At 37.1% G+C, this 24,928-nt stretch overlaps 1 protein-coding gene across 6 annotated transcripts in view; it reads left to right on the top strand.

Moving 5' to 3' along the window:
- The window catches only part of KCNU1 (potassium calcium-activated channel subfamily U member 1), a 146,513-nt gene that overhangs the window by 73,743 nt on the left and 47,842 nt on the right, over positions 1-24,928 (top strand). The gene's annotated exons all lie outside the window — the stretch shown is intronic.

Below are 24,928 nucleotides of genomic sequence, written 5' to 3'. Positions count from 1 at the left end.
TTAAAGTATTTGCTTAATTGTTACCCAGCAATAAGTCCTCACAGGTGTTCCTTATTAAAATTATCGATTGTTATATCTGGGAAGGTGTGTAAAATTGATCTGAATATATAGCAAGTACAGAGACTTCCAAGGAGGTAAATTTTGAAATAAGTCCTTGATCCTGTTTGTTTGTTTGGTTGGTTGTTTTAATAACTGACCTCTTTCTTTTAATATATAAGGATCATGCTTCTGTTTAACTGGAGATTCTGGATAGATGGGTCTGGTTAACAGAAGTTTTATTGTACCACTCCCACAGCTGAGGCTGACCATCTCTTCATGTGTACACTTTCTAAGAGGAATATAAAAGTTCTAGGAATTATAGCTTCTGCCCTTCTGTGCCTTCTTTTCAACATTTTATCAAACAGATAATCTGTGGGAAAGGGTTAAGAACTGTGTAGGGGAAGTGCTTTGGTATTTCAGGAATTCACATTTTTTCTCACTCTTAGTGATAAAAAAAAAAAAAAACAACTACTCGCTATAATTGGGATTTTGCATTTTTTTCCTCTTCAAATGATTGATAAAAGGTATTTATTGTGTACCTCCATGTGCTAAGTAGGCACTCTGCTTGATATGTTTATAGATATAGAAATGATGTTTCCACCTCTATGCAATCTAGTTTGGTAAACAAGATGAATTGATATAAAATAAATCAGAGGCCAAATAAAACAACACACCTTCAGTACTACATCAATGATTCTGGCAGGAGGTCAAAGGAAGAAGAGGTCAATGAGGGATGGATGGGTTGTTCCAGAAAGTTTCCTGTGGTAGATAGGATTTGGAAAGGTAAGAAAGAGTGTGCATCTCAACTTCTGTGAAGGCTGTGGCATGACCAAGGCATAACCTTCCATGTACTGGCTGGTCTGACTGGAGGTGAGAATATGTGTTCAAGTGTTGTGAGAAATAACATCTCAAATTTCTTAAGAGTACATTCTTGGCTATTGATATTGTGCTTGTGTGTATTAGTGAATACACTAGGTTTATTTTAGTGTGAAATTGTTACAAAAGCATAGTTCACATTTAAAAATTGTTTTTGAAAATATAAAGACAGCATATGGGGTAGCACATGAAGTGCTCCAACCATACTTGTGTTTTCATTTATTCTTTCCCATGTCTTCTTTGTGATAATAGAGGATTGGCAAGTAATGGATACCAAAAGCCATGGAAAATCCTTAAATGTACATGTAGCTGTTCAGTTTCATAAACTTAATCTCACTAAAGAAGCACAGCTATAAAAATGCAATAACTTACTGGTATGCTTCCCATTGTCTTTAATCCCCCCCCATGTCTATGATAAATAAGGAAATGGTCCAACACAGGCATCTAAAAGGAGGATTGATTTAGATGGCATGGTCCATCCATAAACTGGGCTTGTCAGCTCTGTATATGGCTGTGGAATTCCTGAATATGTTTTAAAAGCCCCTAAAGAAGGTCACAGGTCATGAAAGTTAGCCATCCAGAACATCTCTAAAGATGATGCTGAAGTCATCTGTAGTTCTTAATTGAAAAGCAAGGTGTGTTCACATGAGCTACAGGTTTTTAAAAAATGAATTAGTCATACTAGTGATTAGTGATCATGTTATACACTTCTGTATGTATGAATGCCATTTGTGGGCTCATTTCTGTGGTATTTCATCAACGGAGTTGGTTAGCTTAGTTGATTTAAGTACAGTGTTAATAGGATCAATGACAGATCCTGCTCCCACTTAGTATTAGAATAGGGTGTGTTTTTTTTTTGTTTTGTTTTTGCTTTTCATTTTTTTTTTCATAAAAAAAAGTTTTCTTAGCAATAGGGCTAAGATAACTCCAGGTAGCAAATAGACAAACATATATCCTGAGTAATAACAATGAGTGGTAAAATAAACTTGATGGCTTAATAGAGTTAATAAGTAAGCACTATCAAGGGAAAAATGTAGAATGTGTGGTATGTGCTATTTGTGATCCATTTTTGGTGTGTTAAGAGTATTATATTCACATACCCAACACAGCATATTATTTATAGTTTTGCTGACAAGGGTTTGGTGCTTTTAAAGATGTAATCTTCAGGCCACCAGTGGGTTTTCCAGTAAGTTCAGAAATGACTATCTTCTATTCTTAGTACTTGAAGCAATACAGACAGCCCTAACTTATACAAAAGTTATAGTCCAATATTTCATTGCATCCCTGGGTTCTTTCTCCTCACATAGAATAAGCAATGTTATAAATAGCAGTTAAATTCTCAGACCAGCACATGAAAGTCTATTTAATAGATGGTAGTTAAACGCGTATTTATTAAATAAATAAACAAACACTAGCTCTATTCACTTGAGTTCTGTGTCCTTAAATCAAGATATCATGTAACATAAGAGAAAGAAGATGAATATCTTCTTTCCACGATGATCCAGTTAGACATATGCAAAATTTTATGATAAATAAAAATTTCATTTCAACTGCTCCTGGAGCCCCTCTGCCCTCACTTCCAATTTCTTTATTATGGCCACTTGACTTTGGGTGAGCTTGAGAGAATTCTGCCCACTGTTATTTACTTCTTCAGTAAAACTGAGTTTTAATTAGATATTACAAAGAAAAGATTTAGACACAAATAGTTCATTTTATGTTGCGACTGGCCAGTAACAAAATAATCACACTGAGCCATTCAGTGTTTTTTAAAAGTAGGTGTTTATAAACTTGAGTACATATTGACAGATGTTTAATCAAGTGAACCAGAGGAGGCAGAAATTTCCAAGCAGTTTATGATAGATCTGGGCCAGGAGAGGAAACTATTTCCAACAGAAAGATTTGTCTTCTTGGGGCATATGAGCCCTTCCCTGGAATACCTCCTTCTGGGTCTGCTTAATTCAACTGTTACAGACTATATTGAAATCTAAATACTCTACTTTCCTGCATAATTGCCCTTCCCACTATATATCTTTGTGAAACCTATGCAAATATATCAACTTCATCTTCCTACTCGCCATGTTCTTTTAGAGACACCAGAGACCATAAATGTCATTACTTCTCTTATTCTTAAAGTCCAACCCAAGCATAGCTCTTTGAAGGTCAAGCATCCCACAGATATCTGTCATGAGCATTGTTCCTATAGCAGGTATGAACCCTGGATCACCATCCTCTTTAGCCCTTATGCTTCAGTTTCCTTTTCTGCAAAATATAGATAATATTAGAACCTAAATAATTGAAATGTTGTAAGTTGTGACATAATATGAGAACCCAAATAATTGAGATAAAGCAGATTAAGTTCTTATGTATAGCCTACCTCACAGTCAAAATTGAGCAAGTGCAAAATGTTTCCTTGCTATTGTTGTTCTGCTCCCCCATCCTCCTTTGCCACTATTTTCCTGGCTCTTAGATTTTCATGCTTTTGCAACCAATTTCCTTCAGATTCAGAGGGAGAGGGTGTGAAGTTTCAGACCTTCCAAAATTTCTTTTGCTGTCTGCCACCCACACCATCCATCCATAGACCATTGGCTCAACAGAGCATACCATCAGGGTTTTCAGTGAAAATCTGTAAATCAGAACCTCCCACTGGTGCAGTCGCTTCTCCATGCCCACATCTGCCTATAGTTTGCTGTTTCCCCTCAGGAACACTCTTTTCCATGGTAATTGCAGCTCCTCTTTGGATATTTCCCAGTGTCTTCCAGCACAGCTCATTTCATGGCAGTCTTCAGTTTCTGAGCAAATTATAATTCATCCAGAAGGACTACTGTTATATCTTCTTCCGGATCAGAAGCTTGTTAGTATCAGAGGTATGCCATCCATAAGGACATGGGGAAATCCATCTAACTGGGAGGAATTGGTTCTTTTCTGACACACCCACTCCCAGCCCTATATAATTTATTCTCAAGGAGGACTCCTGAGACATCTGCCCCAAGGACCACCCATTTTCAGAGGCTATGCACCCTCACACCTCCCCCTACTCACACAGCTAAGAAAGAAAGCCAGACCACCCTTTCTTTTTATTCTCAGTTATACATACCTTACTGAACTCTGTGCCCCAGATGATCCAAGCAAGAGAAACATCATCTTTTAGCCTCAGTAATGTCTAAACTCCTACTGAGGACCAGTTTTCAGTACCATCCCAGGGTCAGAATATTGGGTATAAATCACCACACGTGATTCTTCTCTTTCCACATCGTATCTGAGCTTCCTACAGAAGCTGAGCATACAAGATTTTCTGAGCGGGTACTTTTCCTTTTTTTTTTTTTTTTTCATATTAAGCTTTTAAAATGACTTTCCCTCTGGACATGCTTAGACTTTTTTATTTGAATAAAATATAGTCCATAACTATTAAATCAAACTTTGATTCTTTCATTCATACATGCATACTGAGTTTGCCCTTACTGTAGGATTTCAAATCATGTTCTAGAAACCCATATGTACTTAATACAGGATAGACAGCATTTGATCTTCCAGAGCTACCTTTTTCTAAGAGTCCAGACAGCACTTATGTTTGTAGTCTTGGAGATTCCAGAACCTCTAAAGATGTCCTCCTTGTTGAAATTAATGGTATTTGGATAAGTAGGAATCCCTACCAAGGGTGTAGGTTGGCCATGAAGTGTGATAAGCATCCTTATCAAGTCTCAATAGGAAGTCCAAAGAAAACAGTAATACAAATGTATCATGTCTAGTTACAGGTACAGATAGGTATGGGGGTAGGGATCAAGATAGACATGCATGCACACAGGTAGAAATGATATTTTTAAGCACAATGAGCCTGAGTTCCAAAAACAGGTGAAAGAGTTAGGGTTCTAGCAGCAGAAGAATACAAATTTGGAAAGAACTAGTTCCTGTCTTGTACCTAGTGGCAAAAATTGGATTTCTGAGAAGCAAAGTACCACAATGCTAGCAAAGTACTACATAGAGAAAAATTATTTATCATATATTTATTAAATAAATGGATTACTCAGATTAATGAATAATATTTTATTATTACTAATTTAAAAAGAAGACAAAATAGCTTCAGGCTTCAGAAAAATGTCAGAGGAATTCCATGGAAAATTCAACTTATTCCTTCCATCCTTCCTTCTTTGCCCTGTTTGACTAGCTTGAAAGGCTATATTAAAGAGGAACAAAGACCTTTTTTAAGCCTCTTTGTTAATCTGTGGACAGGTCTTAAGAAAAATGAAGTCAAATTCTAGGACTTGCGGGTATGGAAATTTCCATTGATTTAGCTGGATGGGAAGATGAGGAAGCAGCTCTCCTAATATGGAAATAAAAAACAGTGGGACAACTGATCATTTACTGAATGCATATATTTATTTGCATTAAGTAGTTCATTTTTGTGTGTTTTCATTCTTGTCATTTATAATGTCTTAAAAGGCAGGGATGAAGCCTTGTTTGTTTAAGGTCATATATAAAAGACTAACTCAACAAGACAAGGTGAAGATTATGGGAAGCTTAGTCACTGTTTCTGTGTAAAATTCTATTCAAGGACTAGGATGTGGCTCATAATGTTTCTAGGGAAAATTGTCATAGACTTCATTCTGTGTCCTCTGCTCTGTTTGAGACCCATCATCACCTTCCTCCAGGACTCATACTTCCCAGCTACTTACTATCCCCATCGACATCTACTATTTGAACCATTATTTATCAAAACAGAGGTTTAAAATATTGTCCTTTCCAGGGGTAGCCTTTCTCTTATTGGGGATCAAGGGTTTCAGCTGATGGAATCCCCCTAACTACAGGATTTCAGGCATCAAATAGAAGGGGAGATATTTTTTAGGAGACATTTGATAAGGGCCTTTTGGGTACATCTAAAATCACAAATCAAAGCCTATTGTGTGCTATGGCATTCTGGTTTTTAAGTTGCAGCAAGAGTGATAAGGCAGGAAGCTGTCCAGTCCCATGGGCAAGGTGGACATGCCAGAAGTGGACTGTTGAGAATAAGACCTCAGCTCTGTGACTTCATTTTATGTGATCATGAGCAAGGCACTTCCTGAACTGTGGTTCAGATCCCTCTTCTGTAAAACAAGTGGCACCGATCTCAGGAGGCTGCTGAGAAGACCAAGTGTGGGACTCTTGGCCAGCTTCCTAGTGAAGAGTAAGCACGCAATAAATGTTAGCAAATTATCATGACACAGGAAGTATGACATAATTGAATCTCTGGTCTGGAGATTCACTCAATGCAACTTTCTGCTAAAATTGTATTAGCACTCAACATCTGCGTTGCCACCAATAGTTTGAGTAGGAAAGACAGAGGAAATATCATCTCAGTTTAAATCTGAGGGACAGCAAAGCTTCCACAGTACTCACCTTTAGTAATAGGAGAGGGAGACCCAGTTTCTGAATCCCCATGAGGCAATATGATTTCTGCCTGGTAGGAATGATTGCTTTTTTAGCTCTTTCCCCAAAGACGTAAAAATATTAGAATTCAGCCAATGTTAGTCAGCCCCATGCTGGGCTCCTAAAGACCATGATGGCTTTGACAGTGAAAGCCAAGGACAGGGATCCCTGGGTGGCGCAGCGGTTTGGCGCCTGCCTTTGGCCCAGGGCGTGATCCTGGAGACCCGGGATCGAATCCCACATCGGGCTCCTGGCATGGAGCCTGCTTCTCCCTCTGTCTGTGTCTCTGCCTCTCTCTCTCTGTGTGACTATCATAAATAAATAAAAATTTGTTAAAAAAAAAAAAAGAAAGCCAAGGACAGGACCATAATTGTCCTCAACTCAGCATCAAATATCAAGGATGTTCACCCAATACCTTGTTGGCTTTTATGCAATTATTTATGATTTTTCATCCAAACTTACCAAGAACAACTTCATTCTGAGTCTATAACAGTCCCCAAATAATTGAGACAATCTTTCTTGTCAGGAGAGGATTGAGAAAAAGCATTTTTAACAAACTCTTCTCCTCTACACTCTAGGACCTTCTTCCCTTTCCCTCCCTGCATCCTGTTCTGTTCAGTTGGTGGACCGAGGCGAACACAGGTCAGGCAAAACCCAGGGTCTCCACACCTCTGCAGCTGTCTTCAGCACATGCGCAACTATGAGGACAATAAAATATTGTTCATTGCTTCTACCCCACAACCAATTAGGTCAGCTGTAAATATTGGAATTGCTTGGTAAACATGCTGGAAGATTGTGCTGACTTGTTAATATAAGTGAAAATGTAATTAGATTTATAACACATTTTTCCAAACTATAATTTACAACAACAACAGAAGAAAAAAATTCCCTTGCAACCTGCTGAAATACCATTATTAAAATGCATATGAAAAGTCAATTATGCCAGAGGGAGGTATTTAAGAGAAGTGAGTTTCCATACCCTGGGATTACACCATGGGGATTACATATTTCTTATTTATTTTTTTTTCCCCGAGATCTTTGCTGCTGCCAAATGAAAAGGAACAGATATTTTACTTATTTCACTCTGAAATATTGCTGTAGATAGTGCTAAAAAGTAAACTAAATAACCTGGCTCCTTGAAAACCTGCTCTAATCTCCCCAAAGCCCCAAGACAAGCTGAGTAGTCACTGTTTTATTCATTTATTCATTTATTTATTTGTTTGTTTGTTTATTTATTTATTTATTTATTTATTTATTTATTTATTTAAGTCCGATTGTCTTTAAGCAATAGTCATGTTCCTTAAAATATGTAAAAATCAGATTTCTTTTTCTAAATGCTATTCTATTTTATGCTCTAAGTGAGTGGGTCATTATATATGCTTCTATGGAGAATCCTTATGTAAAGGCAAGAAGCAACCCTTTATTTTTGTTTTAAAACTCAGAGTTTCCTGTACTCACAGGGTCATGTTGGGAAGATAGCTCTTCCCTCAGACAAGATGGCATCAGCCCCACTACTTTCCTTTGCTAGGCTGGGCTTTCTCTGCTGCAGGAGCCTCTCTGTCCATCAGGCAAGGCTGACCCCTCTTCAGGAGGCTGCAATTCTAATCCCAGTTCCAGTTTTAACCCAGACAGGTTACTGTCTCTCTGCTTTCTGGTTTCCTTATAATGAAATGTAGGTATTATTATATCTCATCTGAGTTTAAAGTACCAGTGGGGAAAGCTAGTTAAAAAAATCATAAAACAATTTATAATTGTGAAAGAAGCTGCCATTTTCAGACTTAAACTTCCAGTAAAATGTTCAGTTTAGATAATGGAAGAAATTTTTAATACATATTTTTTAGAATCACTAGTGCTTATATTGTGGATAAATTACTCTTTGGGGAAAAATTCTGGTGTTGCTATATAAGAATCAATCAATAAAGTAAATCAGAAAAAAAAAATAAAGTAAATCACATATATCTAGGCATATATATATACATATATTTGATTTACTTTATCCATTTATTTTTTGCACATACCTATATATGCATACATGTATATGCATACATTACATATATACATATTTACAGAAAGATGTAGAGGAGCCTGAAATGGGGAGTAGCAAACTTTATAGGCTTTGATTCCAAGTAGCATCTTCATCCATTGGTATGACTTAGTAACTGAGAACAATGTGAATAATCTTCCGACATGAAAATGTTCACAATCTTTATTTCCTGACTCATGTGATTATTAGGATTAAGAACCTTATATTTGCATTTTAGCACAAGTAAGGACACACTAATATTTCTAGCTCTTAAAATAACATTTTATGGAAAGTATTTTCATACTGATTGGCTAGATTTTCTTCCCCTGAAATATTGTTAGATTTTGCAGTCAGTCAAACCTTGTGTCTGGCTTGGCACTCTTTGGAGATTGATCTAATATTCTTGAGCCTTTCTAAATGTCCCTGGTTTCAATTTTTGCTCACACACAGGTATTCAACTGTCAGGACCATGGTAATGTTTCCTTTTTTCTTGCTTTATTTCTGTTTTAATCCTTGAGAAATCCTTTTTGTGGATCAACACCAGAAACCAGTTTTAAGAGACTTAGAGATGGCTTAGGGGACAAGATAACTGGGAAGGATTAAGTATCTGCTTGGCCTGAGCTCAGTATTCCAGGAATAGTTCTCAGCACCCACACCCCGCCCCAAATAATTGATTTCCATCTGCATCCCTTAAGCTCACCCAGGAACAAGGTGAAAAAAAAAATCAATGAACCCATTGGCATAAGGCTCTGACCTCTTTATATGGATTATATGTGTCTTTTTTTTTTTAACAGCTTAGTTGTAGGAGGGGAAAGGTGAACATATTAAAGAATAAAACAGCCAGAAACCATCCTGGGTGAGTTTACATTCATCTGTTTTTCAAAGTCACAGGCCTATGTCAGGCGACTGACTCTAAATCTTAAGGGTTATTTGGGACCAGGAAGAAGAGCACAGGAGAAACATGGTTTTGCAATCTGCATAAGCAGATTATCTCTGCCAACTCTGATTATATTCCTCCATCTAGAGAGACTTTCCTGGTCTACCTGCCCACTTGGAACCTTTTTCCTTCTTTAGGGCTATGGGAGTAATGGAATGTCATTCTTAACCCATCACTCTTTCACTCTTTAGGCAGATACTCTCAGCTCCACCTCCAGAGCTCTGCAGCTGCCTCCCATTCTCTCTTCTTCCCGTACTCCTTATTTATTCTTCCTCATTTTACTGTTTCAGCCACCAGATCTCATCATATTATTTTTCTAAGCCAGGAACTAACAGAAAAATAGAGAAGGAATAAAACAGTAATTCCTAGGAGTATGGGTATGTGTGTGTGGGCCTAGAATAAAATTTTCAGGGAATGAGAGGCCTCTTCAAAGTATATCTTAATATCACCCCTGGCTGGCTTGTTTTCACACTGAGAATCACAGGGTATAAGGTGAGACATCATTGATGGGAGCACTGAAGTTGAAGTGAGAAGAAATGGAGAAGTAGGAAAAATAACGATTCTAGAACCAATTTCACTATACCAAATGGGCAAAAAAATCCCCAAATTAATACTTTCCCCAAGTGCCTGATTTCTAATCTGCCTGTTTATTGTATTTAGAAACAAACTCTAAGGTAGGCAGAAACAAAGGCAGCATGAACAATAAAGCCAATGGTGAACCTAGCCAGGTCTATCAGCAGCCAATGCCTGGGCTAGTAGTCCTGGTGAGAGGTAAGAGTAGCAAGTGAGGAAGTTGTGAGATAGGTTTCTCTCGGATTCAATCAGTTGTCCTATTCTCTCTATTTTACTCCTAAAAAATAGTATGAATCTCTCTACCCTTTCCTTCTCCCAAGTCTATTTCCAGTCGAGGCCACCATCTTCTTTCTTCCTGGACCACTGGTGAAATGATGGTTTACCTGGTCTCCTCACAGCTCCTCTTGTCCCTTATTACCTATTTGTCTATTACACAGGATAAGTATCAAAAATGAAGATTTGACAGTATTGTTTCCCTTCAGTGGTTTTCAGTACATATAGGAATGAGATCAGAATCCTTAACGATGCCCTTCATCATGTGGCCCCTGCCTTTCAGAAAAGTCCTCTGGGTGTATTTTCTTACTTGTCCCAATATGTACCATATTCCTTTTCCTGGTGTGGGTCTGTGCATATTCCAAGAATGTGCTTCCTTTCTCATACTTGCCTAATAAAATCTCACTCTCTTCCAAAGGTACTCCAAAACCCAACTCAAAATATCCTGGATTACCAAGATACAAAGGGCTTTGTATTTGATTCACATCCGATAAAGATCTGGCTTCTCATTATAAGTAATGAACTCCTTTCAAACAAAAGTGTGTCTCCTGTGGTCTTATATAAAGCTGATTTATCAATGAAATATAAACATTGTAATTAGTGTCCAATCACTTGTGAGTAACAGAAACTCTTTTAAACTAAAGAAAAATAACAGAACTCCTAATAAGGAATCACAGAACTGTACAACCACAAGGGAGAAAGTGTTGTATGTTTTCTGGTGAGACAGGAGCCAAGAAGTGGAAATCTGTGTGCCTTGAAGCAGTGCTCACCAGTTGCACCCCCACTGGGTCATGTGCTTCATCCTTTTCACAGAAGTTTCTGTAACTCTGCTTTGCAGAATCTGGCTACTCCTGTCCTCAAGCCACATCCCAGCTTTGGCACCATAAACCAGGGGACAAGATTCCCAATATCCCAGTTTCTCCTTATAGAAAAATAGTGTCTGATTGGCTCAGCTCAAATTAGGTTCCCTGACTTGTCCTATCATATCCAGGAAGTGGAGTCATCAGGAACAGACTTGGCCAATAGTGGGGGATGAGGCAGTTCCCAAAGAAGTAAAGAAATGCAGATAATGGGCTTGGTAGACACTCCAAAGGATCTACTCCAAATAAACACAGGAACTATAATCATAATAAATAAAAACATTTAAATAATATCTCAATCAGAAGACATATATTTAATGTGTGTAATAATATAGAATATATGTAATTAATATATAAATATATATAAAAATACATATAATTTCATGCCCCTGCAGAATACACATTGGCATAGTGAGCATTTGTGGTGCCCATCAAACAGTAAATCTATCTTCAAATAACGTATGAGTGATATGCAAGAAAAAAGCAGGCATCCATTCACTGTAGAATGGATCAAATAAATCTTTGTGTTTCCATCTAATATTTGGTGAGTGCCTTTGAGGTGCATTGTGCTTTTATGGATTCATTAATTAGAAGTTATTGTGCTAGAGATCAGAAAATTAGTGAAATTAATAAGGAAGGCTTCCTGCAGGAGGCAGATCTTGAGCTGCATTTGAAATGCCAAATGCTTTAACAGCTGGGATTGTGTGAGCTACTTGAATAAAAAATAATTGATGCAAAGCAAAGCAAACCTGATTGAAGGAAAATGCAGTTGGTTTTCCCTCCTGTGAAATTTACCTGGCAACTAGTGAACCATCAGGACTTTGCTCAAGTTGCTTTCTCAGATATTCTGGAAGGCCTGCCTAGAATGGGTACTGCAAAGATTGGTTTATGGCTCAGATATTTGTTACATTTTAATAAGGCTTGGAAACTTAGATGTTATTCACTGCAGCTGCCAATCAAGTACCTGGGTAAAAAGCAAGACAAACATAACAATAAATGCTAAGCACTCCAGTGTTCAGCAACTCTGGCAGGATGCACTGCAGGCTTTATGAATGTGTGAGAGTGAATATACAGAAGCTTGGGGAAAAGGTCATTGGTATTTTTGGAGCAATAAATCAAGTATGGAAAGATTTGCATTTTGGCTGTATAACATACAGGACTGGATTACAGGGAGAGAATACTTTGAAGTAATATTTCTCTGCTGACTTGTTTTATTAGCTTCCTTTAAACATGTTACATTATTGCTTATAGAATTTCATTTACTCGGATTGGCAGCTTGATAAATACGTCTATTGGCGATGATTTGGATTGCTCTGGGCATTAATATTATTAAAACCTGTCACAAGGAAATGTCTGAAAGATGACTTACTGTAAAGATTACAGCATGAAATAAATCATCCAGTGGTATTTGTTACCATTTATGGCCTCTTGGAGCTGAGTCAATCCCTTTTTATGTTGCATTATTTTTCAAGTTTTTATAGCCTTACATTATATATTGCCGTCAGAAATGAACAGATGGGGTGTCGAACATGAGCTTTCTGAATAATTCCCACCCTCCAGTTATTTGTATGAAGGACAAGTGCAAAACTGTGCATTCTCAAGCAAAAAGGGAGAGAGAAAGAGGTGTAGAAGCTGCTGTTAAGGAAAAGGGATCCCTTTTGTGAAATTCTGTAGGCCAATTCCACCAGCTGGTTGGAATCTCTGACTGGCAGCCACCCTGTTTGGGTTTCAAGCAAGAGATGAGGTGGCTCTATTTGGCTCCAGGGAGCCAACAAATGCCATTTTCAAATGCATTTTCTCCTAGTGCCTCTTGCTGAGACACTTCCACGTTCGGAGGTGAATGTGTCATACTCTTATCCTAAAAAAAGCTGAGAAATTTGAAACACACACACACAAACACACAGAATAAGAAGAAAGACACATTGGAAGGATTTACTATTCTTTGAGTGAGTGACAAATATAAGAGCATCCTGTAGGGGTGCACAAAGGAGCCTGTGCAATCTGAATTGTTCAGCAGAGCCCTTAAAATCAATATAAAAGAAATGAAAGTCACCCCAGGGAGGTTTTCTGCCCTTTTTGGAAGATCCAGGGATAGGGGTCTGCAAGGCCTTGTACACTGAGGGCAAGCAAGGTGTGACTTTGCTGGTCTTTAGCTGTCCTTCTCTGATGGGACTGGACAGCTGCCTAATTGTCACATGAACCCCTCTTTAGAGACCTGAGGCCCTGCCACCATTGGAGAGGAGAGAAAACAAACCCACTACAGAGAGAGAGAGAGAGAGAGAGAGAGAGAGAGAGAGACACGGGCAGAGGGAGAAGCAGTCTCCATGCAGGGAGCCCGGCATGGGACTCGATCCCGGGTCTCCAGGATCATGCCCTGGGCCAAAGTCAGGAGCTAAACTGCTGAGCCACCCAGGGATCCCCAAGTCAACCAACTTTTTAAAAGGTAGGGGGAAGCACACATGAATTTTTCTCACTTACCTTCACTATTTACTACTACATCCATTCAGAGCAGTTCTATAAAGTGCCAGCATATTGTACAGGAATACATGGTAGACATAGAGTCTAAGTGATGGGAATCCAAAGTCGTTGCTTAGGACTTAGAGTGAGTCACCCAATTTCTCATCATCATAAAAAGTGGATAGTAGTATTTTTCCTGTTTACCTCATGGTGTTGCTATGAAAAATCAAATCATACTATGTGCATGTACAGACACAGACACACACACAGACACACACACACACCACCATTAAAAGTGACTGGGCCCTGCAGCTGTTAACGGATCCTTGCCTTCTCTCCAATAAAGTTCTGCATTATCTATAGTTTATCAGTGTCTCTCACTCATCTCCTTATCCCAAGATACCTTAATGTCAGACCCTCCTTCCACTATCTCCTAAAACTGTTACCTTACTAGGAGTGACTTGTAGACCCATAATGTGAGCTTTAGCAGCCCCCTCTCCAAGACCATACCCATTCTCTCATTCAATACCTCTGACTCTCTTGTCCCTCATCTCGCCCTCCATGTCATCTTCCCAAGGCCCTTTCACGTTTGCTTATTTGTCACATTTGCATGAGGATGCCATCTGGATACATCTGTGTAATTGGGTACATCTGTGTAATTGTTGACATTCACCTTGCATACCTGAAACCCATAGGGCTGAGGGAAGAACCTCTTCATTCTGGGCAAAGTTCACAGCTTTCCTGCCTTTTATCTGAGATCTCAGAAAGTTTTCTGCCCCTAACCCAAGGAGAGAGCTCCAAAGGATAAATTTCAAATATCTACTGAGTTTATAAAGGCAGTTAGTTATGCAGAGTTAAATATCTGTACCGTTAGAAATGTACCCCTCTCCCTCCCTCCCACTACCCCTCTTTCTTCCTCACCCACACTCTGTCTTCCTCCTTGTCCCCCACAAAGGAATATTCACACAAACCCCACCCCAGCCTCGATGAATTGGCAATGCTGAAGCCCCTACAGTCTAACTGATAAATATGTAACTCTTATATCTTTCACCTGTGTATAAGGTGTGCTCTTCTTTTTTCTATTCTTCCTCCTCCTCTTTCTTTTTCTTATTCCTCCCTCCTTTTCTTTTTCTGTTGCCTCTTAAACTTTATTTACTTTTGCTTCCCTGTTGATTCAGTCATCAAAGTACTCAGGCTCTTCTGAGTAAGCATCTTGATGGCTCTGTTCCCATATAGTAACTTTCTTGTTTCAGATGAGAATATTATTCACAAAACTAAAGCACCAATGGATTACCTTTTCCATACTCTGATGTGGACCTGCTCTCAGTATACTCTTACTCAGTCCCATTATGAGAAAACTTTGATATTCACCAATTTCCCCATCAGTCCACATCCTCCCGCATGTTAGGGAAGAGAAGCATGGCACCAAGCTCAAAGCCTGACTCTCTTATTCACTGGCAGCCACATATTTTCTCTAGGCTAAATCACCCATCTGTAAATTAGACATGGTCATCTAAAGTTCCTTTAAGCTTTAATTTATCATTTGCTCCTGGTTCAGCTTCCATATCTTGAAACATCCTCATAGTAACCGATCTCTCCTTGTGATCGTTTGCCTTTTGTAGAAAGGATTTCTCTGATAATAATTACCAAATCTCTTTCTCTGACCAGTTCCAAGATAATACCTCATGCAGAGTAAAACCATCCTTCTTTTGTTTTAGCTCTCATTTAAAAAGTTTTTATAAATCCACTAAAACCATTAAGCCATTTACTAAACTATCTTAAAAGTGTGTGTGTGTGTCTGTGTGTCTGTGTGTCTGTGTGTCTGTGTCTGTGTTTGTGTCTGTGTCTGTGTTGTGCTGGATGTTGGATCAGGAAGAGAAGCAGTATGACCCAGAATGACCTGACATAATAAAGTTTCATAGTAATGTCTAATTATGGCTACTCACCTCTTTATTATTAATTCCACAATTCCAGCACATAAAATAACTTAATCATTTTCAGAATTTGCATGACTAATGGAGTGAGTTCTGATAGAATAAGGATAAGTTTCATAATTAGGTTTTGCCGGGAACTTGTACAAACCAGTCTATTTATAATTTGGTCAGCTCCTGATTTTTAATGAGGGCACTGAGAGTGACTGAAGCCTCTGGCAGCATTCACTTCATATTTTAATTACCGACAGTAATTCTGACAATTACACACATGTCATAAATCACATCATAATGACCCATAAAGAAAGTATATTTAATTACTGATAGGGGAGTTCTCAGATTAAACAGGTAGCTGGGATGAACCATATTTGAGAACTGAGCTGTCTGATTCTGTGACATGGAAGAACCAGCCTCTGAAACTTCCATTATAGAGAATAAGGAAATCCATTGCCAAATTTCCAATTTTAGCTCCAATATGTAAAGAATTTTAAAGTCATCACTCCTGTTCTCACAAAAGGAAAAACAAACAAACAAACAAACCTGAAAAAACTGAAAATTAAAGACTTGTCTTCAACCATCAGAGAACTGAGGTTTGCAGAGCAAACCATCACCCTGAAATCTGGAAAGTCACAGCAGAGATCACCCACTTGGAGAGAGTGCCAATGGAACTGTAAACTGGTATGAACACTTAAATGCTAAATTTAATTAATTCCTGGAGATCAAATGTGGATTGCGTGAAGAGTGAGAAACTCCTTGAGGTTGCAGGCTTTCAGGGACCTCCATACTTTTGGAGGTTTTACCTCTAGAAACTACCAAATTCTCACAGTAAAGAGCCAGAAAAATACTCTCAGTAACTCTGGAAGCAAAATGGGAACAATGGTGAAATACAACTGTGGATTCACCATAACACAGGCCTATTCCATAGGGAAAAAGATTTTACCAGTGCTTATCTCAAGTGAGGGAATGGCGTTTCTCCCACTTTAGCCCCTTGAGCCTTCTTTCTCACCTGAGTGGAGCAGGATGGAGCTAAGATACACTTGTGAAGATCACAGTTCCAATGTACAGGGCCACTGAAAACAGATTTAATCACAAAATTAAGTAATCTTCCCCTTTTCCATATATTACCACCACATCAACAGGGTTCTAATGTAATGACAGTGAAATTATATTTGAAATTGCTACAAGGTGAAGATTATGCAAGAAGCAGTTTTTAAAAAAACCCAGACAGATGAGACAAAAGCAAGTACACTAGAGGAATCTGAAGCCTCTGGGAACTTCAGCAACACTGAACATTAAACACAGTGCAACCGCGAGCCAGATTAACTTAAAACTTCACCCTCGCATCTATTTTAGTTCCTATTATTTAATATTTCATATCTTATTGTAAAACAAAACAAAGCAAAATGGCATGATAAAAAGGCAAGAAAGAAGACTATTTGAAAAGACAAAGTATTAGAACAAGACTCAGATATTTCACCAAATTGGAATTATCGGACAGTGGATTTAAAATGAGTATTAGCAATATGTTAAGGGCTCTGATGAAATAAGTAGGCAGCATGAAAGAACAAATGAGTAATGTAAACAGAGGAATGGAAACTCTAAGAATCAAAAGGATTTGCTAGAAATAAAAAATAACATAATGGAATTTTAAAAAAATGCCTTGATAGGCTCCCCAGTAGATTGGTTGAAGCAGAAGAGAAAATGAGAGAGCTTGAAGATATATCATCAGAAATTTCCCAAACTGATATGAAATTTAAAAAAATGAAAAATTAGAAAAATACTGAAGAAATGTGGGACAATTTCAAATTGTGTAGCACATGCATTATTGGAATATGAAGACAAGAGAGAATGGATCAGAAGAAATATTTGAAGTAACACTGGCTGAGAACTTTCCAAAACTAATGACACCAAATCACAGATCCAGAAAGTTCAGAGAATACAAAGTATGATGTATATGAAAATATTAACAACTATATGTACCATATCAAACTGCTAAAAACAAAAACAGAGAAATTTGTGAAGGAGATCAGAGAAGAAAAGCTAGCTTACATATGGAGGAACATGAATAATAATCACAGTGTTCCTATTTTCAGAGACTGTAGTATAGAAGAGAATGAAGTGCTTTGTGTATGATGTAAGAAAATAGTCCAGTTTCATTCTTCTATATGTGGCTGTCCAATTTTCCCAACTCCATTTATTGAAGAGATTGGTTTTTTTTTCGATTAGTTGACCATAAAGTTGAGGGTGTCAGCCATCAAAAAGAAGAAGAAGAAAGAAGAAGAAGAAGAAGAAGAAGAAGAAGAAGAAGAAGAAGAAGAAGAAGAAAGAAAGAAGAAAGAAAGAAAGAAAGAAAGAAAGAAAGAAAGAAAGAAAGAAAGAAAGAAAGAAAAAGAAAAACGACAAGAAATCTTACCATTTGCAATGATGTGGACAGAACTAGATGTGGCTGAGCAAAATAAGTCAATCAGAGAAAGATAATTATATGATCTCATTTATATGGGGAATTTAAGAAATAAAACAGAGGATCATAGGGGAAGAGGAAAAAATAAAACAAGATGAAATCAGAGAAGGAGACAAACCATAAAAGATTCTTAAATATAGGAATCAAAGTGTTGCTGGAGGGGTGGGTATTGGGGTAATTGGGTGATAGACATTAAAGAGGGTGTGTGATGTAATGAACACTGGTATTATATGAAACTGATGAATAGGGATCCCTGGGTGGCGCAGTGGTTTGGCGCCTGCCTTTGGCCCAGGGCACGATCCTGGAGACTCAGGATCGAATCCCACGTCGGGCTCCTCTGCGTGGAGCCTGCTTCTCCCTCTGCCTGTGTCTCTGCCTCTCTCTCCCTCTCTCTGTGTGACTATCATAAATAAATAAAAATTAAAAAAAAAAGAAACTGATGAATAACAACTCTACCTCTGAAATTAATGATACATTATATGTTAATTAATTGAATTTAAATAAATTTTTAAAAATAAGAGAGTGAAATGAAAAATTTAAAGTATTGATAGAAAAAGAACCCATCGGGGATCCCTGGGTGGCACAGCGGTTTAGCACTTGCCTTTGGCCCAGGGCGCGATCCTGGAGACCCGGAATCGAGTCCCGCGTCAGGCTCCCGGTGCATGGAGCCTGCTTCTCCCTCTGCCTGTGTCTCTGCCTCTCTCTCTCTCTCTCTGTCTGTGACTATCATAAATAAATAAAAAAAAAGAAAGAAAAAGAACCCATCAACCTAAAATTTTATATGCAGTGAAATTTTCCTTCAGAAGTGAAGGAAAGGGGCACCTCAGTGGCATCAGGCTTTATACCCAATGGGGAATTTTCCTCTTGCACTGTTGGTGGGAATGTGAACTGGTACAGCCACTCTGGAAAACTGTGGAGGTTCCTCAAAGAGTTAAAAATAGAGCTACTGTATGACCCAGAAATTGCACTACTGGGGATTTACCCCAAAGATACAGATGCAGTGAAAAGCTGAGACACCTGCACCTCAATGTTTATAGCAGCAATGCCCACAATAGCCAAACTGTGGAAGGAGCCTCGGTGTCCATCAACAGATGAGTGGATAAAGAAGATGTGTTCTTCTTTATACAATGGAATATTACTCAGCCATTAGAAATGACGAATACCTACCATTTGCTTCAATGTGGATGGAACTGGAGGGTATTATGCTGAGTGAAGTAAGTTAATCAGAGAAGGACAATCATCATATGGTTTCACTCATATGAAGAATATAAACAATAATGAAACGGATTAAAGGGGAAAGGAGAGAAAATGAGTGGGAAATATCAGGGTGACAGAACCTGAGAGACTCCTAACTCTGGAAACGAATAAGGGGTAGTGGAAGGGGAGGTGGGCGGGGGATTGGGGTGACTGGGTGATGGGCATTGAGGGGGGCACTTGACGGGATGAGCACAGGGTGTCACACTATATGTTGGCAAATCAAACTCCAATAAAAATACATATATATGTTTAAAAAAAGAATTACAGAAGTAATAAGTGAAGGTAAAATATTTTTCCTACTCTTCGTTGATCTAAAATATATTCATTTAAACCAATGATAGTAAAATTGTGTTGGTGATGATAACATGTATAGGGATCCCTGGGTGGCGCAGTGGTTTGGCGCCCGCCTTTGGCCCAGGGCGCGATCCTGGAGACCTGGGATCGAATCCTACGTCAGGCTCCCGGTGCATGCAGCCTGCTTCTCCCTCTGCCTGTGTTTCTGCCTCTCTCACTCTCTCTCTCTCTCTGTGTGACTATCATAAAAAAAAAACATATATATACATGAAGTGAATAATAGCAGTGTCATGAGAGAGGAGATGGAGATATTGGGAATACTCTGTCATAAGCTACCAGCACTACACATAAAGCATTAGAGTGTTTTTGAAAATGGACTTAGATTAGTCAAAAATGTATGCTGCAAATTAAAAGGCAACTCTTAATTAAAAAACAAAAAAGAAGAACAAGAAATATGCTAAGAGAGGAGATAAAATGGAATACTATAAAATACTGAATTAAAACCAGAGAAGGCATGAAGAAAAATGTGTAAGAAGAACAAATGCAACAAATAGCAATTATAAATATGATAGATAATCCAACTCTACCAATAATAGCAAATTATAAACATGATAGAAAATCCAACTCTACCAATAATTGCTTTTAATAAAAATGGTATACATAAAAGAAGCCAAAAGACATATTGTCAGAGTGAATAAGGAAACAGAACCTAATATGAAACCCATTTTAAATATAAATATTTATATAAAGTATAAAAATAATTATCTTAAGAAACCCAGTTTAAATAAATATAATATTCAGATAGATTAAAAATAAGGGATGCCTGGGTGGCTCAGTGGTTGAGCATCTGCCTTGGCTCAGGGTGTGATACTGCAGTCCCAGGATCGAATCCCACATTGGGCTTCCTGCATGAAGCCTGCTTCTCCCTCTGCCTCTGTCTCGCCCCCACCACGTTTCTCTCATGAATAAATAAATAAAATATTTTAAAAAATAAAAAAACAAAAAAACAGATATATTAAAAATGAAAAGGTGGAGAAAAATAAACTGTGCTAATACTAATGAAAAAGAAAGCTTGAATTTTAGTCAAAGAATATTCAAAACAAGAACAATGGATAAAGAGGGACATAACATAAAGAGGTTAAGCCTTTAAGAAGATATAATGATCCTAAATGTATATGTACTTAAAAACAGAGCTTCAAAATACATGGAATAAAAAATTGATAGAACTGAAAGAGGAAATAAACAAATCCACTCTTAAAGTTGGAGATTTAATGACCCCTTTTTCGGTAATTGATCAAGTTAGCAGAAAATCAGTAAGGATATAGTTGCTCTAAACAGGATTATCAATCAACTTGATCTAATTGACATTTGTAGAATACTTCAACAATAGCAAAATGCACATTCTTAAATACACAAAATAGACTGTATTCTGGGCCGATACAGTAACAAATTTAAAAGAATCAAAATCATACAAAATCTGTTCTCGGGAACTTAATGGGAATTAAGATAGAAATCAACTACAGAAAGAGCTGGAAAATCTCCTAAATACGTGGAAATAAACAAATTCTAAATATCACATAGGTGAAAGATGAAGTCTAAAGGAAATTTAAAATGTTTTGAGCTAAAAAAAGTGAAAATACAAATTATCAAAATTAGTGGGATAAAAAAGCAGTGCCTACGCTAAATGAATATAATTAGAAAGGAAAGAAGAACTTAACAACCCAAACTTCTATCTTAAAAAAAAATTAAGCCTAATTAGACTAATCAGAAGAAAAGTAATAATGAAATTAGAGAATAAATCAATTAAAGTGAAAACAAACAAAAGAGAAAATCAAAACCCAAAAGTAGTTCTTTGGAAATATCAATACGGTTTTTAAACTTCTAGCCAGACCAAATGAAAGAGGAGTCATGACCACTGATTCCATAGACATTGAAAGGATAATTCCGGAATGCTATTAACTCTGTGCAAAGAATTTGATAATAGATGATATGGAACAATTCCTTGAAAGCCACAAAGTACCAAAACTTACACAAAATTCTTTGAATAGGCCTATATGTATTAAATAAATATATCCAATGATTAATACCCACCCTCTGCACCCCCCCTCCCCCGAAAGTCTTTTTACTGGTTGAATTCTACCAAGCCTGTAAAAAATGACACCAATTCTCCACAATCTCTTTCACAAAATAGGAGTGTATACTACCTAACTCAAGGCCAGCATCATCTTAATACCAAAACCAAACAGATATTTTGATAAAGGAAAACTATAGGCCAGTATCTCACATAAACATAAAGCAAAAATTCTCAACAAAATAAAGGCAATTCAAATGCAATAATATATAAAAATAATTTTTATTATGACCATGCAAGATTTATTACAGCTATATGAGGCTGGTTGAACATTGAAAAATCAATCAATGACCTACTGATTAGAGAAGACTAAAGAAGAAAAATCATATGACCGTTTCAATCAATGCATTAAAAGCATTTGACAAAATACAGCATTCATTCATGATTTAGAAAGAAAACAAAACAAAACACTTCAGCCAACTAGGTAAAGAGAGGCTAACTTCAACTTGGTAAAGAATACCTATGAAAAACATACAGGTAATATCATACTTAATCATCAGAAACTGGATGCTTTCCCCTTAACATCAGATACAAGGCAAGGATATGCCCTCTCATCACTCCTACTTAACAATATATTGGATGCGCTAGTAGGTGAAATAAGGCAAGAAAGGGAAAATAAAACACAAATTGGAAAGGAAGAAGTAAATGTATCTTTCTTTACAGATGACATGACTGTGTCTGCAAACATCCCAGAGATTCCACAAAAATATACTTGCAACTATTATGTGAGAATAGCAATCTTATAAGGTTAATATACAAAAATCAACTGTTTTCTGGTATCCCAGCCACAAACAATTAGAATTTGAAATTTTAAAAATGCTATTTACAATGGCATCAAAAGAAATTACATATGCCTCACAAAATATGTATAGGATTTATATACAAAAAAACAAAATTGATAAAAGAAATTAAAGATCTAAAAATGCAAAATGATTCCTTATTCATAAATTGGAAGACTTAGTATTCTTAAGATATCAGTTCTTCCCAACTTGATCTATAGCTGCAACACAATCCCAATCAAAATTCCTGCCAGTTATTTTGTAGATATTTATAAACTGATTGCAAAGTTTCTTTGGAAAGGAAAAGGTCTGGAATAGCCAATACAATATTGAAGAAGAACAAAGTTCTTCTTCCCATGCTTCCTCATGCTTCCCAATTGTAAGGCTTACTAAGAAGCTGCATTAATTGGGACATCATAATGTTGATAAAAGAATATACACATAATCAATATAAAACATAATAAACTAAACCCAGGACCATGCAAATGTTATAAATTGATGTTTGACAAAGGAGCAAAGGCAATTCAATGGAAAAAGGATAGTATTCTCAACAATGGTAATGGAACCACTCAATGTCCATATGCAAAAGCCAAAACCAAAACCAAACAAAACCTAGATGCATACTATTATACCTATAACAAAAATTGAATCAAAATGGATTGTATATCTAAATGTAAAATGCAAAACTATAAAACTTATAGAACAAAACATAGGAGAATTTCCAGGTGGAATTGGATTTGTGGATGAGTTTTTAGATAAAGCACCAAAAGTACAATCTAGGAAGGTAAATATTGTAGGATCAATAAATTAGAATTGATTAAACTCAAAAGCTTCTGTTCTTTGAAAGACACTGTTAAGAAAATGAAAAAATAAGCCACAGCAAATATTTGCAAAGCACATATCCCATAAAAGACTTATATCCAAAATAAAGAAAGAACACCTAAAATTCAATAAGAAAAACAATCTAATTGAAAATGGGCAAATAGCTAAAAGGACACCTCAACAACAACAACAGATACAAAGATGGAAAATAAACATATGAAAGGATCCTCAACTCATTTGTCATTACAGAATAAAGCATCAATGAAGTACCATTACCTAACTTTTCATTTGGCTAAAATTCAACAAAACTGAAAATTCCAGTTGCTCCCAACAGGGCATAGCAACAGAAATTCTCATTCATTTATTGTGGGAATGACAGATGGCAGTCACTTTGGAAGGCAGTTTGGTGGTTTCTTACAGAACTAAAAACACAGTCTTACTATTCATTCCAGCAATTGTGCTTTTAGGTATTTACCCAACTTCTTTGAAAACTTACATCCACACAAAAACCTATGCATGTGAATGTTATAGCCTCTTACTCATAAACACCAAAAAGGGCAAGCAATGAAGATGTCTTTCACTAGGCGAGTAGATAACAAAACATCATTATGAGGCCCTCTCATAGGTTGATGTTTTATCATATTGGTTATTTGCCACTCATTGGAGTCTGCTTTTCAGTTTGATCAGCTTTGAAGTGGCCTTCCAGGAAAGGATATACCAAGCAAATGGTCATATGTTACTTTATGATAAAATTATGTAAATACTCAAGCTGGTTTGGCCGGTAGATCTCTCTTTATTCACTGAACAACAGTGGGATCGCAGTCAAGTTATCTAACTTTCTAAAATTCTTCCTTTGGAAATAGGCCATTGCAGGATTAGCAATAATAAACGTGAAGTGCCTCACACAGTGCCTTCCAAATGTGTGTGCTCACTCAATACATGGTACCTATTATAAAACAGATTATAATCTGAAATTTGTTTGAAGAAAATGAAATTAGAGCAGAATTAATTAATTGAATGATTCTTATGCTAATCACAGCCTGTTGCCCCTACATGTGAGAAGTAGAGCTTCCTCTCCAACCTGTTGCCAAATGAGTTTGAGTCCATGAGTGATGGAAATGTTTCTTATGGGAAGAGTTTAGATCAGTGATGTTGGTTCCAGCAGCTCTTCATTTCCTTGGTTGAAGGGAGTTTATTCAGAGAATATTTCTTTTAAAATGGTGTTTATTAAATCCATTTCCTAAATCACTATCATATTCAACCTGCTATCCTGAACATTTTCCTTTTGAATCTGCGGGTATTAGATAATCTCTTGGTTTGTTCTCTAATACATCCAATACTATTCATCATGTAGATTTTATTACTTAAAGTTTCCCTGTCATTTTACAGTTTTGGGGGGGCACATCTCACTGTAATCACCATGTATCTACAAATAGATATGAACTTTTCTAACATCATGGAATGTGATGGAAAGGAAAACTATAAGGAAGTTGAATTTTATTTTTGAGTTTGACTTTCTTAGTAGTAGGAGGGATGCTGGACTTATAACTCTTAAACCAATAAAATATGGCAACACAACTGGTGAAGTTTGGAGATATAGTCAATGGCTTTCATTAGTTATTCAGTCTCCAGACACTAAGCCAACCAATACTTATTGGAAATTTAATAAATGCCCCCAATAATTTCATTGTAGAAGACACTGCTAGATCCCAGGTCACACATGTGAACTCTGTTCTCATGGAACTTAATAGCACATTAAAAGGTTCTCTGTAAGACTTAGAGAGGAAATTTGAATAGTACCTCATCTTCTATAAA

The sequence above is a fragment of the Canis lupus genome, chromosome 16, assembly GCF_003254725.2.
Source record: "Canis lupus dingo isolate Sandy chromosome 16, ASM325472v2, whole genome shotgun sequence".
Lineage (NCBI taxonomy): Eukaryota > Metazoa > Chordata > Mammalia > Carnivora > Canidae > Canis > Canis lupus.
This window is presented reverse-complemented; position numbering and strand designations above follow the sequence as displayed.